Here is a 7,146-nt window from a genome sequence, read left to right as displayed (position 1 = left end):
ATAATATAATATATAATATAATATAATATATATAAAATGTAATGTAATATAAATATTTATAAAATTTATATTATTTATAAATATATATAATATACATATTATTATATATATTATATTTTATATATAAAGTATAATATATAATATAATATAAATATATATAATATAATATAAATATTTATATAATTTATATTATTTGTAAATATATAATATATATTATAAATATTTATAAAAATATAAATATTTTTATTTATATTTATAACCTTTATATTCTGACACTTCTGCAACAGAAAGGGTAAAACAATTTCGGTTAAACTCTTACAGTGTTTCCTTTGTTTCCCTATTTGAGCTTTGCCATTTGAATGTGTCTTGTTTTATGTACGTACCGCTCCAGACATATGCTAAGACATAACCTTCTGACACTATCTATTTGCCAGAAAGGTACAAATTGAAGACCTGAAATCTAATATGCAATAAATCAAAAATAAATGTGTCAGGAGATTTAGCACAAGTGACACATGAAGGGACATCTTTTCTTTTCTCAATCTGTAAAAGGCAAATGTCATAGTTGATACATTGACCAAACTACAATGAAGAAAATGTTCACTCCAGATGCTGCGTCCAGGGCATCAGGGCTGTGACCAGAAGATGGAGGTTAAAGGCATGTGACTTCTAACTCCATCTTGGGAAAGGAATAAAGGGAACTTTCTCAGGTCTCACTCACAAGAGTGAGTGAAAATGACTCAGGGAGATTTAAAAACAAAAGTTGAAACTCCCAGAAAATACTTTCCTGAGAGTTGTTAAACTAAAGGACATCCAAACCTAGAGACTTAGAGCCCTGTGGATGTGTTGCATGCTATAATTAAAATCTAGGGCCTCCCAAAGGAATGACCAGAATGAAGCCACACTTCCCGAAGTATGAGACAGGTTCCACTGGTGGAAGATTATTTCAAGTGGTATGCAGACTTTTTTTTCATTTTACCTATTAAAAATTGGATTATGCATTTAATGAATACATATTAAAATATAGTGAGCATATTAAACTGATCAGTTTGGGGATTAGTAAGATAAAAATAAAATTAATTTTAAAGAATTTATTTAAGGAAAATAGTAAGGAAATAATGATTTACATGACATGTGGATTTGGACAAATACTCTAAACATGGTACTCAAAGGACTAAGACTGTGCAACAGATCATAACATCATTCAGTAAAACAATTACCCTCCTTCCCTTTGTCCCTTTGTCTCCTTTCTCTGGACATAGGGGGTATCAGATAGCCTCTTTTAGCCTAGCTTACCTTTCAGAATGATGCAACTAATCTACCGGCTGCAACAGCATGACATTTTTCTATGTTCCCAGTTTTATACTCCATTTTTATTCCTCACTCCTTTCTCACTCTCATCTCCACATCCCGGAAGGTAGATTCTGCATTCCAGGCGTTTAGTGTCCACGCACTTAATAAATGTAAGAATGGAAGAACAACTGCTTTATCCCTACACATTTCTGAACTTCAACTTGACACCACACACACACACACGCGTGCACACCCCCCACACACACACGCCCACACACACACACACACACACACCATCAGCAACAACTCTGCTCTTGAGGTCAAAGTATTGCCCCCTCAAGTCACCTTTACTTGTTTTTTGAGCACTTCAGGTTGGTTCCCTTAGACATATAACCCAACTCACTAAAACCCCATGTGATGCTAGTAGTAGAAAGGCAGATAACAAGCAAACAAAACTGAAGCACAGTTCATACTAGGAGACTATCCATACATGTTTTAATAGAGAATAGTCATAGGATTGAGAATAAGGATGTGAGAATCAAAGAAGGATTGCAGAATTACTTATAGAGTGTGTGGCGGTCTCAACAGTTCCTTCTGCATCGTATAGTCAAGTGACTTAAGAATCTTTTTCAAACTGTAGGCTTGGCCCTGATTAGCCCACAACAATTAGGATAATTGCCCTTTCCACAGTGACCAGAGAAGGAAGGGAAGGTCTATGCCAATGAGCAAATGGCATTTCTCCTCCTTCGGGAGATTGGTCAAGAATAAGTAAGTGACCCGATTGCCAAAGGAGATGAAGAGATGTTTGCTTGAGGTTTCTGAGAAAGAAAATAATTCTCACTTCTGAAAAATCCTTTGGAAACATTCATCTATGTTCCACTGGATCTAGTTGGGTTCAGATATGAGGACTGGCACTATTATCACTATTTTGTTGCTTGAATGAAGCAGCACTGGAAGAGCCAAGCAGGACCAGTGACTAATGGGAAACTGGATCTGAATGAAGGCTGATTGAAACTCCTGTTCTGTCCTCAACCTGAAGCCCTAATCCCAGCCTTATCTTCAGCAAGGTAATGAAATCTACTTATTTGACCACTTTAAACAGATTTTTTTTCCTATAACTTGTGGCTATATATAATCAAAAATATGTATGTACATATATATACATATATATCATATATATATATTATATATATATGATATATATACGTATACATTTTAATTTACATAAGGTCTAAATCTATTATCATATAGCCATTTTCTCTCTTGAGTCACTAATAAAACCCAAAAAGGAGGAAACTGATCACATTGTTTACCTAATAGTTTGGTTTTATTTATTTAGTGCTTTTTGTTTCTCAGCTACACTAAAAGCCAAAATAATAATAATAATAGTGATGTCTAACCCTTATTGAACATCTGTTATCTACGTGACAATCTGCTAAATGCTTTACAGGGATCATATTTAATCCTCCCAACAACTCTTTGAAATAGTTCCCAAATTTATTCTCATTTTACAGATGAGAAAACAGAATGTTTAAAAAATTTGTAATCTCAGAATGAACATCATAAAATGGTCAGTGACCAAATAATACTGTGTTTTCATTAACTCTACCCACCTTACTAAAATAAATCCTCTGACTATTCTCTATTAAAACATGTATGGATAGTCTCCTAGTATGAATTGTCCTTCAATTTTGTTTGCTTGTTATCTGCCTTTCTACCACTAGCATCAGAATTTCAAGAGGAAGGAGTTTTCAATCTGGTTGTTTTTGTCCCCAGTATTTAGCATAGTAGATGCTCAATAAATACTGAATGAATGAATGAATGATAAATGAATGGAAAAATAAACATTGTGGCACTAATTGTATCATGAGGGCTCCATCCTCATAACCAAATTATTTCCCAAAGGTTTTATTTCCAAATACCTTCACATTGGTGAACAAATGAATTTTATGGAAACAAAAAATGCAGTCCATACCATTGCCCAAGAGTATATAGGTAATAAACATCACAGTTAACCAAAGGCTAACACCCTTAAATGCTAGGATATTCCATAAGAGCACAGAAGCTGGATGGTTCCACTGCATACTGACCTCTTCACCAGAGTTACCAGACTTCAGACCAGACTTCAGAAAATGCACTCACTTTGAATACCAAATGGGAATTACTAGGGAATCGAATTTTTATTAAGTGCATCAGATACTTCTTATGTTTAAGACCCACAGCAATAGACGGAATCCTCACAACAGAAATAAATACAAAGATAAATACTCTACTCTGAGTAGAGACTGTTCAAAAGTTCAAATGGTTTAGTTCACTTTCTTTGAAATAATGCCTTCTGTTTCTTTTTTAGAGAAGTTTTCCAAATCAATGCCTTCAAATTAGTTATTAAATATAATTGTAACCCTACACTTTCTACCTCCTTAATACTTGGTAGCTGCTAAAGAACTTTTGAATATAGTTTCTCATCTAAGCCCGTAACACTGCCCTGAGACCAGTTTACATGTGAAGGCTCAGAGACATGAAATGATTTAATTACTAACACATAGAGAAGGGTTGATCAGTTGTCCAGCTAGCCTGGTTCTTACTCTTGTCTTATTTTTGGCAGCTTCTCCAGTTCCATCAAGGGTTGAAAAACTACTCTGTAAGCCAAATCTTTGAGACCACCTGCCCGGAGCAAATGTCGAGCTGACATCCAAGCTAAACCTGAGCAGAGGTGGCAATTGCTATAGTAACTCCCTCTGCTTCATGTTTGGCTGTAACCTCAGATTCCTTGCTTTCATGGAAACTTTGCCCCTGAAAACAAAAGTTGGACCATGGTGCTGTAGAGGGAAATGCCTGCCAAGGCAATGAGGGAGGGCTTTGCTCCTGGCTTTTTTATCAACCTCCAGCACACATGACCCAGGTCAGTGTCACCTGCCATCTCTACTCAACTAAAGGGTGAAGCCTATTTAGGAAACATGTACAGTAAACTCTCCAGCACCCTGGGGTATACTTCCTGCCATTATTTTGTATTGATTTTGAGTTTTCTTTTTTTATTCTTTATTTATTTTTCTTACAGTGAAGTTCATTTTTAGTGAAATAGGATTTTGAGATGTGCTAATTAATAGTTTATGAAATTAAGGATTTTATATTCACTTTCAATCTCCTATTTATTTAAGACCCCAAAACATTAAAAAAAAAAACACTACATTTTATTAGAGTAGAAAGTGGTTTTTTGAAATTTCAATTGCATTTTATCATATGAATATCAATTTAAAAGCAAATTATTTACCTTACAAATTGTCACAAGCCTAAATATAAACCTCTCTCTAGATGGTATTTCATATCTCCCTTGTACAAAAATACAATATATAATTCCAATGTGAGAAAGTTTGTATTAAAAATAAGTATTATACATGCTTCTTATTAAGTCTTTAACACATCAAAATTATTGTTTGTTTCCAATAATAAAGAAATAGAAGTCTTTGGATTCAAAGCTTTGAAAAATACTGCCAAAGGATTTTCTCATTAACACTCTCTGATCTTGTTAAATTCTACAGAAGTGAAAACATTAAAATTGAATAAGAGAATATATCCATAGAGCATTTTTATAAATAGTAAAAGTGTCAAAGAAGAAATAGTAGCTATGCTATTTTTTAAAATATATTAGAGAGATTTGAAATTCCCCCATCACCACAGCATCTGGCTACATTTAAAGAGCTTAATGAAAAAGATGAGTCTATGTGTTATATTCGCAAAAGAATTTTGTACTAGCATGTACTATGGAAGAGATAAACAAATTACTTTCAGAAAGTACTATGTCAAAGAGATTAATTCTGGCACAGATGCATTATTTGTTGGCTATAATACCAGTATTATATATTTCCTTCAAAAATTGCTAGTATTTTACCAAATAAATGAATACCATTTTTAAAAAGCCAAGCACTTTGATGAAACTAATAAACTTCAGAAAGCCAGAATGCATGGATTTATCTAGCTATTTATTTGAAAACTCACAGAGCTAACATGCATTTATATATTAGATGGTACCACTGTTTAACTGTTTTTCTAGGTCAAAATGGGCAATTATCAGCAATTCATGAGGGTCAACCTAACAGAATGTCTATTATCAGGCCACACCATTCTTGCTTAATTGTCCAAGTAACAGAGACCACAAGAAGAGGCTCAGCTATCAAAACTGCAAACTAATAAGAGTCTTGACCTACAATAGTATTTAAGTGGGTTCTAAGGTAGAATTAAATCCTATGCTCTAGTTACAAATTCTTTTATTGACTATGATCTACCTCGGTTATTTCTTGCCTATTACCACATTGCCTGATCCAAATAAATTTCACCTCTGGCTTAAAGACATGACATTAGTTTTCTTTTAGTCATGATGACACCAGTTACATGTTGGTCATATCTTCATAAAATCCTCTTCCTGTATCTTATTCATATGGTGGTCTGAAAAAAGTTTCCATTGGCAAAGTTACATTTTATGGGTTGTACTGTTAATTTAAAAAAATCCTTATTTAGTCATCTTACCTCCCTAATTCAGTATGGTATGGAAAGAATCTAAGGAAAAAAATTCTTAAAGGTCACACTAGAAACGAGAAAACTAAATTTGTACTGTTAATCTATCTGGAACAAATAAAACCACAGACGTTAAAAAACAAGAGATGGGGGGAGGAGCAAGATGGCGGAGGAGTAGGAGACCTGGATTTCGTCTGGTCTCAGGAATTCAGCTGAATAGGGATCAAACCATTCTGAACACCTACGAACTCAACAGGAGATCGAACAGGAGAGTAGCAACAACTCTCTGAACAGAGAAGCGACCACTTACTGAAGGTAGGACGTGCGAAGTGAATCCGAGGCGATATTCAGGAGGATAGACGGCGGGGGAGGGGGCCTCCGTTGGCCACTTCTGGCAAGTGCTAGAGCCGCAGAGCACAAAATCGGACCTTTTAGAAGCCGGCTCCGCTGAGGGACGTCGCTCCAGTGGCTAAGCGGGGGGTGCAACCCTCGCAGGACAGTGTGGTCTCAGGACCCTCGGGGTCACAGAAAGACCGGGGGTGCCTGAGTGCGCCAGAGCTCCCAGGGATCGGAGCGGGGAAGCCGGCTGCAGAGACGGAGCCGAGGCGTGGGCTCTCAGCTCGGGGTGGCCATAAACTGTGATCTGCGGCCCAGTCGGGGCATGGCTCCCCCAGCAGGGACCCAACAAGCGGCAGATCCGGGGAGACTCCCCTTCCTTCCCGGGGAGGAGCGGCGCGGGAACGCACCGCAGGGATCTGCTGGGTTTGGAGACTCCACACGGGGTCAGGTGCCAGAGATAGAAACGCTCGGTCACAGGCCGGGTGAGCACGGAGTGTGGCCGGAGACCGGGGACAAGGGAGTGACTGCTTTTCTCTGGGGGCACACTGAGGAGCAGGGCCCCTAGTTCTCGCCTCCTCCGGGTGGAGAATGGGAGGCCAACATTTTCACCTTGGTCCTCCAAAGCTGTACCAGAGCTTGCAGGGAACAAAAGCTCCTGAGAGCAAACCCGAGCAGCTTGCTTAGCCCGGACCGACAAGGGCGGGGCAATTCCTCCTCCGGCAAAGACATTTGGGAACCACGGCAACAGGCCCCTCCCCAAGAATATCAGCACGAACAGCCAGCAAGCCAAGACCAAGTTTACCGATCAAAGAGAACGGGAGAACTCCAGCACTAGGGGAATACTGCACATAGAATTCATGGCTTTTTTCACCATGATTCATTAGTTTTTCAAAGTTAATTTTTTAACTGTGTTTTTTTGAATTTTTCTTTTTCCCTTTTTCAACCAACATCTTACCAATCCCTTTTTTAAAAAAACATTTTTTATTTTTCATTTTTAGAGTC

General features: G+C 37.3%; 1 long non-coding RNA gene across 1 annotated transcript in view; it reads left to right on the top strand.

Annotated features, from left to right (window-relative positions):
• Nucleotides 1-2,241: 2,241 nt before the first annotated feature.
• LOC141370158 (uncharacterized) overlaps nucleotides 2,242-7,146 on the top strand; it is an 81,300-nt gene continuing 76,395 nt past the window's right edge. The window contains exon 1 of the long non-coding RNA XR_012373977.1: nucleotides 2,242-2,360. This is a non-coding gene — a long non-coding RNA (uncharacterized lncRNA). The remainder of the gene's footprint in view (nucleotides 2,361-7,146) is intronic.

Source organism: Callorhinus ursinus, unplaced genomic scaffold (assembly GCF_003265705.2).
Source record: "Callorhinus ursinus isolate GAN/ISIS: 27379988/994484 unplaced genomic scaffold, GSC_fseal_2.0 scaffold2, whole genome shotgun sequence".
Lineage (NCBI taxonomy): Eukaryota > Metazoa > Chordata > Mammalia > Carnivora > Otariidae > Callorhinus > Callorhinus ursinus.
This window is presented reverse-complemented; position numbering and strand designations above follow the sequence as displayed.